Below are 19323 nucleotides of genomic sequence, written 5' to 3'. Positions count from 1 at the left end.
ATTAAAATTACAAAAGTTGCTAATCTTGCTAGATAATTAGCTAACATTTAATAGCCTAATAGTTACCAAATATCCAAAAGGAGATTCAGTGAAAAAATATCTGACATTGATTGATTTATCCAGAAGAGTCTCAAAGCTGCGCGATGGAGCTGTCCCAATCAAAACGGTGCGTGTGCTTTTCATTTATGGCGACTTTGTGGGAAGTAAATACGGTAGGTTAAAGGCTTCCATGCGACAACCTGTTTGGATAATGTGCAATTAGATTTTCTTGCCAATCTGCCAATCAACACATGTTGTGTATTTTTTGGAATTGCATTAGTGTGATATCAGGCGACAATTTCCGTAGTTTCCCGTGTCTTGTCATTACATTTTTTCGGGAAATGTGAAGAGTTATCCTGGGACAGTCCCAGGATCCCGGTTACCAGTGTTAATCCCAAGAGATCACACAAGACGCCACAACACAGCTCATCCAGTCAAAACAGCTTGAAAGAGAGCAAGAGGGAGAAAGGAGAAATCACAAACCTGAACGGCAAATCTACTGCATCCATCTCTACACTACCTACACCGCCTCAGTGTCCCAAACAACTCTACATAGGTGGAGCATTTAACAATGCGCAGGTAAAGTTACGGCCAGTTCTGTAAGTGTTCCACATTCTGCTACAGACAGTAAGAGCCTGCCTGTGGATCCTCTGGGACGCTCCTACATACACCACACCTCTGCGAGAGGAACAGAGCTGCAGGCCAACTGTTTAGAACAGTCCACTGCACCTGAAAACAACGGAGTCCTACCACGCAGAGCTCAAGTCTAAACACAGACACTGCTGCTCAATTGAACAGAGAGTAGGAGATACAGTATAAAACATTAGCAGCACAGAAAAATGAAGAGCACTCTATTGAACTGTGGTTCACCTCCAGTATCATTATGTGGATATCTATACATGCATTTTCAACTATTCAATTGCCTCTGCTCCATAGAATAAAAGGAGTTAATGGAGTAGAATAGAGTACATGAGTGTCCTTTCTATGCAGATAGACTAAAGTATATAATTGGCAGATACACATAACTCATTATGACGCTATCATATGACCTTTTACCATTGGCATACAGGGCCAGAGTGCGAAAGGGAGGATGAGTGAGAGAAAGAGTGTCAGTGAGAGAACACTTTAAAAGTCTCTCTGTTTAATGGCTACAGATATTTTCTTTCAGAAGTGTAGTGAAGAAAGAGAAGGATAGAAATAGAGAGAGAAAGACAGAAATAAATGAAGATAGAGAAAGAAGATGGAACAAGATAAGGAGAGAGGGAGAGAGACAGAGAGCACTGTAGAGGAATGTGTGTGTGTGTGTTTGTTATTCAGGGAATGTCTCTGTCTCTCCAGCAGCACTGTGCAGCAGAGCAGAGGGGAGGGAGATGAGTGGAGCCGAGAGGAGTGGGCCACTCTGTGCCCACAGAATCACATGGCCCCAACACTAGAGAGGGAGAAGGGTGAGAAACACAGAGAGGGATAGAGAGGGACAGAGACAGTGTAGCAGCAACAAGAGGGAATAGGGAGAGTGAGAATGCAAATGAAAGAGGGATAGAAAGTGAAAAGAGAGAAACAGAAACCGCTGTCGAAAGAATGAGAGAGGGGATAGAAAGAGGGAGAATGGTTTATTAAAGTAAGGAAAGAGAGAATGAGTGGTAGAGGGCAAGCTAGATAACTTCCTTTGAGACCATTGCTTATAAGGTTATACAGCTCCAGTCCTCTCATATAACCTGGTGTTTGTTTGCACAGTGGTTTCTATGACCGTGCTCTAGTCCTATCATGTTCTGGTAGGCAGGGAGAGGAATGTCCAACTAGCCTAACTGACGTCTGCATGTGGACTGGGAGACAATAGAAGGTTTGATGAGCTAGAATCAACATAGAATTTACTTGACAGAAAGGTCAATACAATGAAGCAGCTTGGGAAAGCCCTGCAATCAAACCAAAATAAATGCTTTGGGTATAGGGTCTGACAGAGACGACTATAGACAGTGATATGGCGAGTGATAAGGATATGGCGTAGAGGCTAAAACATATGCATGAGCACTAGTGTTCTCCTTGTCTCATTCAGCAGCCACGCTGTTATAGGAGAGCTCTAAAATTGCTGGCAAACTAACAATGTCCACAAATTAGCCTACACTCCAAACCATAATAGTCCACCCACCGTCAACAAAAACATGACACTCAGAGAGAATGAAGCTTAATGAAGCCTAATCCAGCCCAGTCAAGCCCCGACACGGAGTGCACGGTCCTCTCCCTTAACCAGCAATGTCTTACCAAGAATCAAAACATTGCCCTGTTATTATATTCCTTCTGTGCAGCACCTTGTGAGATGTGACTTTATTAGAGGTGTTGAGGGAGGTAACACGGTCATAATGATGCATGCGGCTGCCACATGGGACGATCAGGCGTAGTGGGCGACGGGACAGGGTCACCCTCCCATCACTGATCTTGGGTCAGGAGCTGAAGGATAGAAAGAATAAAGAAAGAGAGACAGAGACAGAAAGAAAGGGGGAAAGCACAGAGAGGGCTGTCTTTGTAACTACCACCATGTACACACACACACTCCCTCTACCTCTTAGCCTCACCCTTTCCTCATGCACACTCTCACAACATAAGTCTTTCTTTCACTCACTCTCCTATTCTCCCTCTCTTCATCAGTCTTCCTTTCAGTCTCTCTATCCAGGCCCCATTGTGGGCCTCTCCTAGTCTTTCCCTTGCCAGGAGAGAGAAGGGGGAGAGTGGGAGCTCAGCAGGACCAAAACAACAACAACAACAACAACAACATGACCTACAGCTACAGTCAATTGGAATCCCAAGAGTCAAATAACAACAAACCAATTCCTGGGCAGAGAACCAAACACCAGCCAATCTCTATCTGATGATTTGACAGCCTATGCCTATGTAGCTCTGGTGGCCATCTTATGGAGTTTGCACCATCTCAGAGGCTACCATAGAAACTGTGGTGCAGGGAAAGGGAGATAAGTCAATTGGAGGTCATTAAGATCAATCAGATGAAAAAGGGAATTTCTCCATCTAGATTCAACTGCTGTTATACGACCAAGAGGATGCAGAGTTTTTAAACAGTCCCTCACATTAGGCTCTCCTCGCTGATAAACACATTTCCTTAGTGTTGCCAATGAGAGAATGCCACATGTTGAATCAGAGCTATGGAGAACTTGCAGTGAAAGAATCCCCAAAAATGTACAGTAATACATTTTTAAGGGGAAGTAAGTCATTTCAGCAACATGTAGATTCCTTACTTACAAACCACAGCTGCTAATCCCAATAAAACTACATATCGTTCTGAAGTTGACTTTCCTTGCTTTGCTAGTAATGTGTTCTCTCTCTTTCCTAAACAAACCAGAGCACATTTAAACAATGTTTTGACAAACACTTCCCCTGAGTATACATGCTTCCTGTGATGTTGTTGTGTTCTGAGAACAGCTTTTTAAAGGGTTGTTCAGAGATATTCAACAGTGAAGCTGGTTTATTAAGCCCATTATGGCCATCTGATCTAACTTGGATCTTATTGGACCACATCAAACCCAAGACTTTCAAATTCATTTAATTTCCAAGTACATAATATAATTTCCTAGAGAAACACCAATTAGATGTAACATGCACGTTAAATTACTACTTTAGAGTTGTTCTATGCATCAGTGGATCTGAAAAATAGAGCATGTAAACACAGGATTATGGGTAGAGGTTTCAACCCTCCACAGCTGCACTTCAACTGAGCTCAGAGGAAAGAACCTCCTATTGCCTATACTGTATGTACTGTACATGTATATTTACTGTGAACCGCAAGGCCAATTGCAGCCATTGCACATTCCTTTAGCTTTCATTACGGTCATGTCAAACAGATGCTGAGAAACATAGTTTTAATGAAGCAGAGAAACCTAGCTGAGCCAAGGGAGATATGACTAGGGATATTTCCATGTAAAAGGGCCCATGAGCACCAACACGGGATGTTCAGAGGAGCAGATCAAATGAAAGCTACAGTGCCTTGCAAAAGTATTCATCCCCCTTGCCGTTTTTTCCTATTTTGCCGCATTACAACCTGCAATTTAAATAGACTTATTTGGATTTCATATAATGGACATACACAAAATAGTCCAAATTGTCAGTGAAAAAAATAACTTGTTTCAAAAAGTTAAAAAAAAAATTAAAACCTGAAAAGTGGTGCGTGCATATGTATTCACCCCCTTTGCTATGAAGCCCCTAAATAAGATCTGGTGCAACCAATTACCTTCAGAAGTCACATAATTAGTTAAATAAAGTTCACCTGTGTGCAATTTAAGTGTCTCATGATCTATGTATATATACACACCTGTTCTGAAAGGCCCCAGAGTCTGCAACACCACTAAGCAAGGGGCACCACCAAGCAAGCGGCACCATGAAGACCAAGGAGCTCTCCAAACAGGATAAGTTGTGGAGAAGTACAGATCAGGGTTGGGTTATAAAAAAATATCAGAAACTTTGAACATCCCACAGAGCACCATTAAATCCATTATTAAAAAATGTAAAGAATATGGCACCAGAACAAACCTGCCAAGAGAGGGCCGCCCACCAAAACTCACGGACCAGGCAAGAAGGGCATTAATCAGAGAGGCAACAAAGAGACCAAAGACAATCCTGAAGGAGCTGCAAAGCTCCACAGTGGAGATTGGAGTATCTGCCCATAGGACCACTTTAAGCCGTACACTCCACAGAGCTGGGCTTTACGGAAGTGTGGCCAGAAAAAAAGCCATTGCTTAAAGAAAAAAATATGCAAACACGTTTGGTGTTCGCCAAAAGGCATGTGGGAGACTCCCCAAACATATGGAAGAAGGTACTCTGGTCAGATGAGACTAAAATCGAGCTTTTTGGTCATCAAGGAAAACGCTATGACTGGCACAAACCCAACACCTCATCACCCTGAGAACTCCATCCCCACAGTGAAGCATGGTGGTGGCAGCATCATGTTGTGGGGATGTTTTCCCATCGGCAGGGACTGGGAAACTGGTCAGAATTGAAGGAATGAAGATGGCGCTAAATACAGGGAAATTCTTGAGGGAAACGCGTTTCAGTCTTCCGGAGATTTGAGACTGGGACGGAGTTTCACCTTCCAGCAGGGCAATAACCCTAAGCATACTGCTAAAGCAACACTCGAGTGGTTTAAGGGGAAACATTTAAATGTCTTGGAATGGCCTAGTCAAATCCCAGACCTCAATCCAATTGAGAATCTGTGGTATGACATAAAGATTGCTCTATACCAGCGGAACCCATCCAACTTGAAGGAGCTGGAGCAATTTTGCCTTGAAGAATGGGCAAAAATCCCAGTGGCTAGATGTGCCAAGGGTATAGAAACATACCAAGAGACTTGCAGCTGTAATTACTGCAAAAGGTGGCTCTACAAATTATTGACTTTGCGGGGGTGAATAATTATGCATGCTCAAGTTCTGTTTTTTTGTCTTATTTCTTGTTTGTTTCACAATAAAAAATATTTTGTATCTTCAAAGTGGTAGGCATGTTGTGTAAATCAAAATGATACAACCCCCCCCCAAAAAATCACTTAATTCCAGGTTGTAAGGCAACAAAATAGGAAAAATGCCAAGGGGGTTGAATACTTTCACAAGCCACTGTAAGAGTCTACATTTTATGGAAATTAAGGCGTATATGCATTTTTCAGGAATAAGCAAAGGCTTTGATTACTGGTCAAACAGATGGAAAAGGGGTCTTAGAAAACATCTACCAGAGAAGTCTTAAAAGGTAGTAGAAATACATCAAAACACAATAATGTTGAAGTAAAGCCCCCTGCCAACTAATATCAACACATAATTAGTTTAGTATAATTTGCTCTGGCTTCTGTAAGTCTAAGAAACACTGCCTTGTAATTCCTTTACCAAAAACCCACATATCTTTAAGGTAGTTTCTAATTTGAGGAGGGAGGATAATGAAAGTCAACAGAAGTAACAAATAAAGGTAGACCTATCAATTAGTTGGTTTTTACTGATATCAATTTTGTTTAAGTGATTAAACTCAAAATTCTGTTCCCAAATCAGTTATGTTCAGCTGATAACTGTTTTCTTTCTGTCATCTGGTGGTCAAAGCAAAAGTTTGAACAAGCCCTCCCTCCCGCTCTCTCCAATTAATGTCACCTCTTTCATCTCTTACTGACACCTACCCATGAGCCCCCGCTCTTTCCATTTACTGTAACCATCATTCTCATCCACTTAGCATCGACCGACACCGGACGTCACTGGACGTTTGAAAAGTAGTTGAAATTTGGTCAGTCCGCCCTGGCCTTGATTTCAACATCCACAGACATCTGGACCAGCCTTAATTTGGGTCAAACATAGATGTCCATGATTGGTTGAGATTTGGTTCGGTCCGGACCAAATCTGAACCAATGATAAACGTCTTTGTTTCACAAGTTTGGAGAGCACAGTATATATATTACATTACATTAGATCACAGTACAGTAAATAAAATGTAGATTATAGCTCAGTCCTGTACTGTACAGTAAAATAGAGTTCAGTACAGTACACAGTTGAGCACACTAGAGTTGAGTATACTATAATGTACTGAGCTGTACTTAGATGTCCAATCATAGTCGTCTATGATTGGTTAAGATTTGGTCCAGTCCAACCAAATTTGGTCTTGTTTGGTGGTGGAGCTCATTTAAATAATAGCCAGTGCGTAGAATAATACCCAAATATGCAAAGGAAGATATTGGTGTGTACCTATCACCATGAAGAGACTGACATTCGTATCCATAATTATGTATTTCTGTGTAGTATAGACCCATCATGAAATTCCGCAATTCTGTTACTTACTGTAGTTCAATAACCAAAAGAGATTTAGTTTTGAAACAAAGTGTCATGTCATAGCTGACACCTCATTCTTTCTTCAAACATCTTTTCATGTTAATTCGGAACAAATATTTAAGAGTTTTTGGAAAACATGCTCACATAAAAAACTGAGGGAGATTTTACTGAAATTCTGTTACCAAACTTTACAGTTCTTCCAGGGTAAATAGTAAAATGTTGTCCTTGTGCATAGAGTTGTATGGTTTGTTAGACTTTGAAATAAAAGTTTTTTGTTTTGGCATACATTTTCAATCTCAGCGCAAGTCCGTTACTGTGCAACTGCCCAAATACACAACTGCTGATGGTTCAGCCTGCCCAGTCAAAAGGGGTCAAACACAGCCCTAGGCAAAGACCCAGACTATACGTTCTAGGACAACAGGCGCCTTCAGAACCACCTGTTTCCTGGTGGAAATCAAGGCCAACAGTATTTGTATTTACCCAAGTGGAAAAGTAAACTGATAAACTCTGATCATGCCGGCGCTCAAAGAAAGGAATGGTTGTCATGGGAAACAAACCTTCAGCTCCAGTCTGGTTGTGTAAACAACCCACAATGCAACACAAAACAATATTCTGTGGGAAGTTTTTGCCCATGCTATCCTGGATTCCTTGGGATGTCGCAACTCTCACATTGCCCCATTGAAGTTGAAATAAAAAATTGTTAAGGGTTAAAGGTTAGGGATAGGTAAGGGTTATCGTTAAGGTTTAGGGTAGGGACGTCCCAAGGATCCCGGATAGCTCTAACCGGGAAGTTTTGCCCCCTCTTCATTCCAGCGACTGCACAAACAGTACTTACACATACGACCATTAAAGGTAGTAATGGGTAGTAAAGTACAGAATATAACAATGGTAACAACTGATGGTCAACTTACACTACATGACCAAAAGTATGTGGACACCTGCTCGTTGTACATCTCATGTTCTTCCACACCGATCTCGACAAACCATTTCTCTATGTACCTCGCTTTGTGCACGGGGGTATTGTCATGCTGAAAAGGACCTTCCCCAAACTGTTGATACAAAGTTGGAAGCACAGAATCATCTAGAATCTCATTCAGTGGTGGTCAGTACCGTTTAAGATGAGGGAGGACAATTGTATTTTTCATGAGCATGGCCTTATTTCTATGGCAGCATATTGGATGACTGTCATTCATATTCAATTCACCCAGTTCAATGTAACATCGATAGGTTTCGGCTACTACATGATACTCAGAATTTTCCCTATACCCATCATGAGTTTGCTACAATTTAGCCTATGAAAGAAAGTTTACAACATAGGTGCACACAGGTGGAGAGACAAATTTGAGGTGACACATGGACAGACAGTGACACATTCAGTACCGCCTTGCACACTCTTGCCTGCATCTAGCTGATCTAGTGTGTAATCATTAGTTCAACAGTGGCAAACAAAAGTTTCTATTGGACAAATTCAGGTATGTTTATCCCCATTTTGTTCCGTTTAAGAAACGTTTTTCAACAGAATTGCTGGAATGAATACATCCTCTGATAGGTTGGAGGACGTCCTCCGGAAGTTGTCATAAATACTGTATGGAAGGGGGTGAGAACCATGAACCTCCTAAGTTTTGCAATCGAGTCAAGGTACCCAGAGGAGGACGGAAGCTAGCTGTCTCTGGCTACACCATGGTTATACCCTACAGAGTGCTGTTGAGGCTACTGTAGACCTTCATTGCAAAATGTGTTTTAATCAATTATATTTAGTATATTTTTATCTTAAAAGGATAATTTTTTGTGTTTCACTGAGGAAGATAGTTCTCCCCTTCCTTCTCTGAAGATCCTCCACTTATGTCATTGTATGCTGTAGCGTTAAGATTCCCCTTCATTGGAACTAAGGGGCTAGCCCGAAGAATGAAAAACAGCCCTAGACCATTATTCCTCCTCCACCAAACTTTACAGTTGGCACTATGCAGTCGGGCAGGTAGCGTTCTCCTGGCATCCGCCAAACCCAGATTTGTTCGTTGGACTGCCAGATGGTGAAGCGTGATTCATCACTCCAGAAAATGCATTTCCAGTGCTCCGGAGTCCAACGGCGGCGAAACTTACACCACTCCAGCCGACGCTTGGCACAGCACATGGGGATCTTAGGCTTGGAAACCCATTTCCTGAAGCTCCCGATGAACAGTTCTTGTGCTGATGTTGCTTCCATAGGCAGTTTGGAACTCGGTAGTGAGTGTTGCATCCGAGGACAGACGATTTTTACGCGCTACACACTTCAGCGCTCTCGTTCTGTGAGCATGTGTGGCCTACCACTTTGTGGCTGAGCCATTGTTGCTCCGAAATGTTTCCACTTCACAATAACAGCACTTACAGTTGACCGGGGCAGCTCTAGCAGGGCAGACATTTTACGAACTGACTTGTTGGATAGGTGGCATCCTATGGCGGTGCCACATTGAAAGTTACTGAGAGAGAAAAAGAGAAACAGCTCAGAGGGAGGATGACTGATTTGAAGAACGGTCACACAAAACACAAAAACAGTCAGGAGCAAAGTGCAAGATTTCATTATAAAAACTCAACACTGCTAGCTCTGTACCAGGACATCTAAAGCCAATGTTCCACCTCTTTAACTGCCACATAAAGACAAGGCACGCCAGTCAGTCAGCAAGCCAGTCCAATCAGTCAGATAGTAAGAGTCACCGACAGCAGTGGTTTAAAGTGCTGAAATAAAGTGCTGAGACCTTCAGTGTTCCCCTCTTGTTATGTAATTGTGTTTCAAATGAGACTCACATCACTGCTATTATGGCCCTATCTATCCATCAGTCTTCCATTATGGAGTAGTACAGTGTGACTGTCTAACGATGCTCTCTGACCCAGGAGTACACTCAAACCCTTAAGGCTGCGGATTGCAGAAACATTTTATTGATTGTAACTGTCCACTTATTCTTCCTGCATACAGGCAGAATTCAGACCACAGTCACTCGTCAATGTCTAAAGTAAGAATAGTCTTTGGATCTCTCATGCCTATTACAACTAAATGTTCCCTCTAAGCTGTACACGCCTCACATTTGAAATATCAGCGCGCAGAGAGAAGCACGAGATTGAACTTCAATCAACTTCCTAGTTTCCCCTGTTAGTTAACACTATCAATGTTTCCATTTACCGTGGAAATTGTAATCGAATCAATGCAATATTAGCCACTTTCAATGCAACATACTGAAACAAAAAAAACTATGCAAGACTTAGTATGCAAAACGAACTGTGCCAGAGATTTTGTTGGGAAGAACGCAGAGTAGGATTCTATTGCATTGACAGACACGACTCATACTCTACACAAACCGTTCCGCCATAACCAATCAGAGCTGCAGTAGACCTATATGCAAATAGACCATTGCCATACAGTGCATTCAGAAAGTATTCAGACCCCTTGACTTTTTCCACAGTTTGTTACATTACAGCCTTATTCTAAAATGGATTAAATAGCTTTTTTTCCTTCTCATCAATCTACACACAATACCCCATAACGGCAAAGTGAAAAAACTGAAATATCACATTTACATAAAGTATTCAGACCCTTTACTCAGTACTTTGTTGAAGCTCCTTTGGCAGTGATTACAGCCTTGAGTCTTCTTGGGTATGATGCTACAAGCTTGGCACACCTGTATTTGGGGAGTTTCTCCCATTCTTCTCTGCAGATCCTCTGAAGCTCTGCCAGGTTGGATGGGAGTGTCGCTGCATAGCTATTTTCAGGTCTCTCCAGAGATGTTCGATCGGGTTCAAGTCCGGGCCATTCAAGGACATTTAGAGACTTGTCCCGAAGCACTCCTGTGTTGTCTTGACTGTGTGCTGAGGGTCGTTGTCCTGTTGGAAGGTAAACCTTCGCCCCAGTCTGAGCGCTCTGGAGCAGGCTTTCATCAAGGATCTCTCTGTACTTTGCGCCGTTCATCTTTCCTTCGATCTTGACTACTCTCCCAGTCCCTGCCCCTGAAAAACATCCCCACAGCATTATGCTGCCACCACCATGCTTCACCGTAGGGATGGTGCCAGGTTTCTTCTAGACATGATGCTTAGCGTTCAGGCCAAAGAGTTCAATCTTGGTTTCATCAGACCAGAGAATCTTGTTTCTTATGGTCTGAGAGTCCTTTAGGTGCCTTTTGGCAAACTCCAAGCGGGCTGTCATGTGCCTTTTAATGTGGAGTGGCTTCTGTCTGGTTACTCTACCATAAAGGCCTGATTGGTAGAGTGCTGCAGAGATGGGAGAACCTACCAGAAGGACAACCATCTCCACAGAGGAACTCTGCAGCTCTGTCAGAGTGACTATCGGGTTCTTGGTCACCTCCCTGACCAAGGCCCTTCTCCCCCGATTGCTCAGTTTGGCCGGGCGGCCAGCTCTGGGAAGAGTCTTGGTGGTTCAAAACTTCTTCCATTTAAGGATGGAGGCCACTGTGTTCTTGGGGACCTTCAATGCTGCATACATTTTTTGGTAGCCTTGTCTATATCTGTGCCTCGACACCATCCTGTCTCGGAGCTCTATGGACAATTCCTCCGACCTCATGGCTTGGTTTTTTCTCTGACATGCACTGTCAACTGTGTGACCTTATATAGACAGGTGTGTGCCTTTCCAAATCATGTCCAATCAATTGAATTTACCACAGGTGGACTCCAATAAAGTTGTAAAAACATCTCATGGGTGATGAATGGAAACAGGACGCACCTGAGCTCAATTTCAAGTCTCACAGCAAAGGGTCTAAATACTTATGTAAATAAGATATCTGTTTTTTATTCTTTATACATTTGCAAAAATGTCTAAAAACCTGATTTCACATTTTCATTATGAGGTATTGTGTGTAGATAGATGAAGCAAAAAATGTATTTAATCCATTTTAGAGTAAGGCTGTTACGTAGCAAAATGTGGAAAAGAGAAGGGGTCTGAATATTTTCCAAATGCACTGAATGTGGTAGCAATTGAGCTGGGGACAAGGTTAGACAGAATAAGTCATGAGTCTGTGGGAACACATACATGCCACTCCAGTCCCTTTCCAGCTGGAAAATGACATAATGTCTCAGGGAGGCCTGACTCTGCTATGACAAGCCTTATATCAGAATGAGGACAGGGACAGAACCAGACGGCACACAGGTGTTGCTTTGGCAATAATTTGTCAAAGGGGACAAGATTTGCATGAGCTGCTTTCCCATTCAAACCCACAGTGGCACGCTAACCTTGAGCTGGCCAACTCCACCTCATAGTCAAATCAGCAGGAAACAGGAAGCTCATCAGGAACTCATGGACCCAATTTTCTCCATGACACCGCATTCCTTTTCCAGTGTAAGGTTTCCATAATGAGTCCATTTGTCTCCATGACACCTTGTGACTGTTCCAAAGCAGTGTAAGGTGTCAATGATTGGAGGGGCAGAGTGATTGTGTTTGCAAAACATGTGACAAGATGTTTTGGGTGGGCTATGCAAAACGCTGAGCTAATGGACAGAGCTTGTTCAACAAACTTGCTTAAACCAGATGAGTTCTAAGACATCCAATATGTGGAAAGCATTTCCAGACACTGTTTATTTGGACCTAGCCTCATGTAATGAATGTGGAACAGTAAATAAGGCCTGTGTGATGAGTAATCTTGCCTGAGACCTGAAGACTGGTTTTCGCTCCTTGAGCTAATGACTAGGCTTTAGCTGAGCGGGCTAGCAGTCTAGTGGTATGCAGTTGACCCGGGTTCAACCCCCACCAGTCACACACGGTTGCTGGAGACACGGATTCCAGGTAGTTCACTGTTGACGAGAAGAAACCCGTAGAGGAAACCCAACACCCTGTTCAGCTGTTTATGTTCCCCACACTATGCCCACAACAAAGAGACCAACATGTCTATGTGGTCTTGTCTGCTTCCTTGAGGGCTGAATCGAAGCCCTTGCCTTACACAGAGTCTTCCAGTTAACCTTCCTACAGCATGATCACATCCTCTGTGTGTGTGTGTGTGCAGATCTGTGTATGTATGTGTGCCATTCAGAGGGTAAATGGGAAGACAAAATATTTAAGTGCCTTTAAACGACGTATGGTAGTAGGTGCCAGGCGCACCGGTTTGTGTGTCAACAACTCCAAAGCTGTTGGGTTTTTCATGATCAACAGTTTCCCCTATGTATCAAGAATGGTGCACCACCGAAAGGATTTCCAGCCAACGGCAGCCCAGTGGTCAAAAACGGGTCATTGATGAAAGAGGACAAAGGAGGCTGACACGAATTGTGCATAGCAACAGACAGGCTACATAGTCAACTGTCTGTCCAGCACAACATTGGTGCCCAAAGACGCATAAATTAATGTATAACTCTTTGTACCTTGACACGAATGGGGTATGGCAGCCGACGACCTAACAGAGTTCCACATCTTTCAGAAAAAACAAGAAACTGCGGTTGCAGTGGGCTAAGCAACGAAAACACTGGACACTGGAGAATTGGAAAAACATTGCCTGGTCTGTTGAATCCCAGTTCCTGCTGTTTCACATGAGTACATGCATCCATCATGCTGCCTGTCAACATTGCAGGCTGGTGGTGTGATGGTGTGGGTTGTGTTTTCATAGCACACATGGGCCCTTTGATAAAAGTGGAGTAATGTTTGAATGCCACAAGACATCTGAACATCATTGCCAATCAGGTGCATCCCTTCCTGGAGGCAGTGTACCCATCTGCAATTTCATTTTTTCAGCAGGATAATGCATCATGCCACAAGGCTAGGATTGTCCAGAAATGGTTCCACGAACATGACAGTGAATTCAGCTTACTGACATGTCACCAGATCTCAATCCAACTGAGCATCTGTGGGATGAGATGGAACAAGCTAATCGGAGTAGAGATCCTCTACCAGCCAACTTGACGCAACTGTGGGAAGCAATGGAGTCAACATGGGCTAGCATCCCTGTGGAACGCTTTCAATGTCTTGTAGAGTCCATGCCCTGACGAATTGAGGCTGTTCTGAGGACAAAAGGGGGTGCAACTCACTATTAGGAAGGTGTTTCTAATGTTTTGTACACTCAGTGTATTATCTTATCCCATTCCAATGGTTTAGATATTAAATTGCTATAATTTATGCCCTGCTGTTTTTGTTTGTTGCTTAAAGTTGCACTATGTAGATATTACTCTGCCATTTCCTGTTCGCAAAACTCTAATAGTTTACCTAATTTCAGTATGTGACAAAATAAGATAGAATAGTGTGGAGAATCATTGTACCATTTAAACCACTGAAGTATATTTTCCATAACCAAAAATGTTGTTGCTTCTACTGTTTGAAGCTGGTGTACAAAACGGAAACTAAAAGATGCAAAAACAAAACTTAACGGGAAGCATAGAAATAGAGCACATAAAAGATCTACCGCTTCCTAGACTAGAATGATAGATCTATAGAGTACCACAGTATGAGTCAAAATACCCATAAAACCAAGCAGTCAAACAAGGAAATGGTTCCAATCGTTTTTCCACCATTCATTTTTCCCATCGGAAATTTTACAAACACTTAAGGGCTGTGTTTCATGTAGGCTTACCCTGTATTTAACCCCCCAAAATGCTATGCTAATTAGCTGCTAATGTGGCTATCATAAAGAACTACATATGCCATGATAATCTGGACGAGACTGCTGAATCGAGGCAAAGGTAAGAATTTCTGGATCAACTATCTAATGTTAGCTCAATTTAGTAATGAATTAATTGGCTAAATTTCTTTAAATTGACAATTCTGTGAACTGTCTTGTGCAAATGTTTTTATTGACACAATACCTGTTAGCAAAGGTTCAGCTAGAGATGACGTGCAGGAGTTTGCAGGGATTTGTAGTCTTGCATGATGTCTACTTTCATGCCAATTAGCATTTTTGAATCTGAGAGTAAATAGAGATGAATATATTGATAAGTCACCTTATCAATAGATTTACATGGTTATCAAAACATCACGCCAGGGTAAACCTACACAAAACACAGCCCTTATTTTAAGTGTTTCTAAATTTCCCTATGGGAAAACCATTTCCCTGTTTGCCCGCTAGGTTTTATAGGTAGTATGACACCTCCAGTCTGGGGTTCACAAACTCACATTTATTTGTGAATTTGGTCAGGTTGCCCAAAAACATACATATTACCACTTTCATATGGATTGAAGAAATGGATATGATAAGTCACACACAATAGGTCATGTCTACAGTGAGGCAAAAAAGTATTTAGTCAGCCACCAATTGTGCAAGTTCTCCCACTTAAAAAGATGAGAGAGGCCTGTAATTTTCATCATAGGTACACGTCAACTATGACAGACAAAATGAGAAAACAAACTCCAGAAAATCACATTGTAGGATTTTTAATGAATTTATTTGCAAATTATGGTGGAAAATAAGTATTTGGTCACCTACAAACAAGCAAGATTTCTGGCTCTCACAGACCTGTAACTTCTTCTTTAAGAGGCTCCTCTGTCCTCCACTCGTTACCTGTATTAATGGCACCTGTTTGAACTTGTTATCAGTATAAAAGACACCTGTCCACAAGCTCAAACAGTCACACTCCAAACTCCACTATGGCCAAGACCAAAGAGCTGTCAAAGGACACCAAAAACAAAATTATAGACCTGCACCAGGCTGGGAAGACTGAATCTGCAATAGGTAAGCAGCTTGGTTTGAAGAAATCAACTGTGGGAGCAATTATTAGGAAATGGAAGACATACAAGACCACTGATAATCTCCCTCGATCTGGGGCTCCACGCAAGATGTCACCCTGTGGGGTCAAAATGATCACAAGAACGGTGAGCAAAAATCTCAAAACCACACGGGGGGACCTAGTGAATGACCTGCAGAAAGCTGGGACCAAAGTAACAAAGCCTACCATCAGTAACACACTACGCCGCCAGGGACTCAAATCCTGCAGTGCCAGACGTGTCCCCCTGCTTAAGCCAGTAGCCTGGCCCAGGCCCGTCTGAAGTTTGCTAGAGAGCATTTGGATGATCCAGAAGAGGATTGGGAGAATGTCATATGGTCAGATGAAACCAAAATATAACTTTTTGGTAAAAACTCAACTCGTCGTGTTTGGAGGACAAAGAATGCTGAGTTGCATCCAAAGAACACCATACCTACTGTGAAGCATGGGGGTGGAAACATCATGCTTTGTGGCTGTTTTTCTGCAAAGGGACCAGGACGACTGATCCGTGTAAAGGAAAGAATGAATGGGGCCATGTATCGTGAGATTTTGAGTGAAAACCTCCTTCCATCAGCAAGGGCATTGAAGATGAAACGTGGCTGGGTCTTTCAGCATGACAATGATCCCAAACACACCGCCCGGGCAACGAAGGAGTGGTTTCGTAAGAAGCATTTCAAGGTCCTGGAGTGGCCTAGCCAGTCTCCAGATCTCAACCCCATAGAAAATCTTTGGAGGGAGTTGAAAGTCTGTGTTGCCCAGCGACAGCCCCAAAACATCACTGCTCTTGAGGAGATCTGCATGGAGGAATGGGCCAAAATACCAGCAACAGTGTGTGAAAACCTTGTGAAGACTTACAGAAAACGTTTGACCTGTGTCATTGCCAACAAAGGGTATATAACAAAGTATTGAGATAAACTTTTGTTATTGACCAAATACTTATTTTCCACCATCATTTGCAAATAAATTCATTAAAAATCCTACAATGTGATTTTCTGGATTTTTTTTTCTCATTTTGTCTGTCATAGTTGAAGTATACCTATGATGACAATTACAGGCCTCTCTCATCTTTTTAAGTGGGAGAACATGCACAATTGGTGGCTGACTAAATACATTTTTGCCCCACTGTATGTGGTCCCCTGGGACTCCCAATGTTCATGTGAAACCTGGTCTGGTCCAGCAGCATATGTGCTCACAAGGCAGCTTTCTCTGAGTCACGATTCCATTTGCCTTCCCTATGACTATGACCATACTGTACAATACTGGCAAGATATCTCCATCGCTCAGTATTCTAACAGAGGTATTTCACACATCCAGCCCCGTGTTTTCGGTGACATGGCGGTAAGCTGAATTCCCTGTCATGTTCGTAGAACCATTCCCGCAGTAGATGAGGCAGGCTGAGGGGATGGTCGGCTGCTAACAGCTCTCAGCACAGGGGAGGAATGTAGCACACTACTGCAAAGAGCACTGGTAATGTGCTGGACAGTGAGGCTACTTTATTCTAGGCAAATGTAGCATGCTGCTTTGTGGATAATTGGAGTGAGGCTATATATTTAGCATAACTAGGAGTTGTTCCTGACCATGTGACCTTACGAGGAAAAACTGTCTTAGTAATAAGCTTGTTTAGGGCCTAGTTATAGGCCTTAGTATACTTGGACCCTGAGCCTTTCCTGCTCTGGCTATGTCAGGAAAAACTCAGGAACCTGCATATAACACAGTCAAGACTGCTGAGTCTGTGCTAGGCTAATGTAGCGTATCACTGTAGTAATTGTAGACTAGTATTATGTGTACTGCTGAGGAGTAATTCTATAGTAGGCTACAGCGCACGTTATTCCTTATGGTTTGCGAAGCTCATAGCAAGAAACAAACACAAACATTGAAGAAATTAGACTGGCGCCCATGGCAGCAGCCAACCTCACAGTTTGTCAAACACACACCTTAACACTACACTCACATTTATACTAAGATGCTGGCTCAATGAGCACACAACAGTAAAGTAGCTAGCTACTGTATATAATCTAGTTAATAACAGCTTTGATAGAGTTAGTAATAGTAGGACAGTTTTACAGTAGCCTTTTGATGTTAAACATTGTGTGCAATGTTTTATTTCATTTTTCGGTAAGGATCCTTTCAAATTAAATTGAATCAGGTAGTAAAAGAACAGGCATTGCTCAAATACTGTGGTGATTATTTTCAGAGAAATCAAAAGGAGTGTGTGTAACAAAAGGTTCCCTGTTGTTCAAGTTCAATATCTTACTGTAAATAAAACAAATCCCATCATAAAGGTGACCCACTAAGTATTTCACAGAGCAGTGTATGAAGTCTTCACAAGAATAGTAAACAAACAAACATTTGACCAACTGGGGACCTTTTGTTAGTCCCCACGGGGTTTAGAGTTAAGGTTACAATTAGTGTTAGGTTTAGGGGTTAAATGTTAGACTTAAGGTTAAGGTTAAGGTTTTGGGATTAATGTTAGGGTAAGGTCTAGGGGTAAGGAAAAATACGATTTTGAATGGGAATCAATTGTTTGTCGCCACAAGATTAGTTAAATAAGACTGTGAGTGTGTGTGTGTGTGTCCCTGAGGACGCCAGGTGTTGAAATGCCCCAGGCTTCTCAGAGTCCTTGTCCTTGGAACAATGAGAAAGGTCTCCAACCCAGCCAATGTTGATAAAATAATTGGTCTCAGTAAATTGGTAGGCTTATTTTCCAGAAATCAACAACAGAAATTGCCTATTCAGCACAAACACTATGTGATCATCAATAAGAGGCAGGCAATTCCATGTTAAGAGTGTTGCTGAGACTCATATTTTTTACTTTAAAATGTATGTAAAAAAAAAAAAAAAATTATTACAAAGTTAAACAAACCATGCAACTCTACGCACATTGCACAATGACTACTTTGAACCATTTCCACGAAAACGTTTACAAAAACACATTTACTTGCAGAATTAGTGCAGAACGAAAGTTGGGTAAAATGATGGTTTGTGCTGTCATTCTGTTAGCATCACTTTAACCGTGGAATTGCACCAGTCTAGCCAATTTATCACCAATGGTAAATTGTCAACTGCAATGTGTTCAAGAACTGACCACTTTCATGTCGCAAACTCAGAATATTTCAAGTTAACCACAAGCTAGGTGCCACTTCCCCGCAATATTACGTAATTTCACTTTCCTGAATAAACTGTGTTTCTCAAAATAGGGCGATGATGTTGATGAGAACACAGCACCAGAAAACTTAATTGCCAATAGCCTGCACAAGCAAACACTTCGGTGCAGCCCGATTACCTTGAATACAGCTGCAGTCTGGCAAGGTTTACTGCCAGCTCTTGACTTGAGGTAGCAGTGTATTCTGTTATTAACATTAATACAAATTAGTCTGACAGATTCCTCGACTGAGAAAAATACCTTCGCCAAGCAATTGCTGAAACGTCATCCTCATGTCGATAGCTCAATGGACAGGTAAATATCAGAATTCTCAATATCATGAATAACACCTCAATCTTACCAGCTGTTCGCCCTCGTTTGTGAAGCGAAGTACACCGATTGATTGACGTTGATCTTGTCTTTCCGTGGGATTACAGGGAGTATTCCAGTCCCGGGTAGCAATATTTACGAGAGAACGAGCGATCAGTTGTGAGTGCGGCTCCCTGTGTAACCTAGTTTATGCTGTAGCCTACTGACAGAGAGGGGTAGGCTTGGTTACACAGGTCTCATTCTCTGCCTCTCAGCATAACCAGACATTGTGCACCAACCTTCTCTGTTGTGATGCAGAATTTGAATCAGCAAGCCATCTACAGGGCAGTGATGGTAATGTTAGGGTGCAAAATATTTGATTTT

The 19323-nt window shown here is 42.3% G+C and overlaps 1 protein-coding gene across 5 annotated transcripts in view; it reads right to left on the bottom strand.

Moving 5' to 3' along the window:
- LOC106580411 (phosphatidylinositol 4-phosphate 5-kinase type-1 beta) overlaps positions 1-19249 on the bottom strand; it is an 82651-nt gene extending 63402 nt beyond the window's left edge. For 2 of the 5 annotated variants that reach the window (XM_045703208.1, XM_045703207.1), the window contains exons 1-2: positions 18992-19228; positions 2346-2484 (exon numbers count right to left, since the gene is read on the bottom strand). The gene's annotated coding sequence lies outside the window, so the exon portion shown is untranslated. Of the gene's footprint in view, positions 1-2345; positions 2485-18991 lie in introns of all 5 variants that reach the window. The other 3 variants (XM_045703210.1, XM_045703206.1, XM_045703209.1) reach the window with 2 other exon arrangements.
- Between the last annotated feature and the right edge of the window lie 74 nt (positions 19250-19323).

The sequence above is a fragment of the Salmo salar genome, chromosome ssa20 (assembly GCF_905237065.1).
Source record: "Salmo salar chromosome ssa20, Ssal_v3.1, whole genome shotgun sequence".
NCBI classification, from domain to species: domain Eukaryota; kingdom Metazoa; phylum Chordata; class Actinopteri; order Salmoniformes; family Salmonidae; genus Salmo; species Salmo salar.
The sequence above is the reverse complement of the archived record's forward strand: the minus strand, read 5'-3'. Positions and strand labels throughout refer to the sequence as shown.